Below are 698 nucleotides of genomic sequence, written 5' to 3'. Positions count from 1 at the left end.
CACACACACATACATACATACATACATACATACATACATACAGAGAGACAGACAGACAGACAAACAGACAAACAAACAGACAGACAAGCAGGCAGACAGACAGAGGGAATGAGTGAAAGAAAGGGAAAGAGAGAGAGGGAGAAAGGGAGAGAGGGAGGGGAAAAGAGAAAGAAAGAGAAGCGTGGGAGAGGGTATTGATGACAAGTTGGAGTAAAGTTGGTGGAGACAAGTTGGTGGACAGAACTAAATTCCAATTCCCAGTGAGAAAGAGAACGAACGATGCCAATGTCTTGGCAGAGATACGAAGAATTCAATGCAATCTCATTTACTTTGCCCTGTAAATCTGAGATAGATCAAACCCATGTAATAAATCACATGTGAATTGCAACCATGCATTATTATTGCTATTATTATTATTATTATTATTATTATTATTATTATTATTATTATTATTATTATAGATAATCACAATGATACATTTGTAATATGGTAGCGCTGCTACTTAGCCATTTACCAGTCAGAGAGTAGCCTCAGAGTATTGTTGAAGTTACACAACATATATTACATTATCAGGGCTTTAGAAATTATATTTCTATCTAATAGAAAACAAAATGGTTCCATTTTCCTCCGCTTGTGATAAGAAATGGCTGGTGTCTTTCTTTCTGTCTATCTTCCCTTCTTAATTTCTCTATTTTTCT

Source organism: Octopus bimaculoides, chromosome 2 (genome assembly GCF_001194135.2).
Source record: "Octopus bimaculoides isolate UCB-OBI-ISO-001 chromosome 2, ASM119413v2, whole genome shotgun sequence".
Classification (NCBI taxonomy): domain Eukaryota; kingdom Metazoa; phylum Mollusca; class Cephalopoda; order Octopoda; family Octopodidae; genus Octopus; species Octopus bimaculoides.
The sequence above is the reverse complement of the archived record's forward strand: the minus strand, read 5'-3'. Positions refer to the sequence as shown.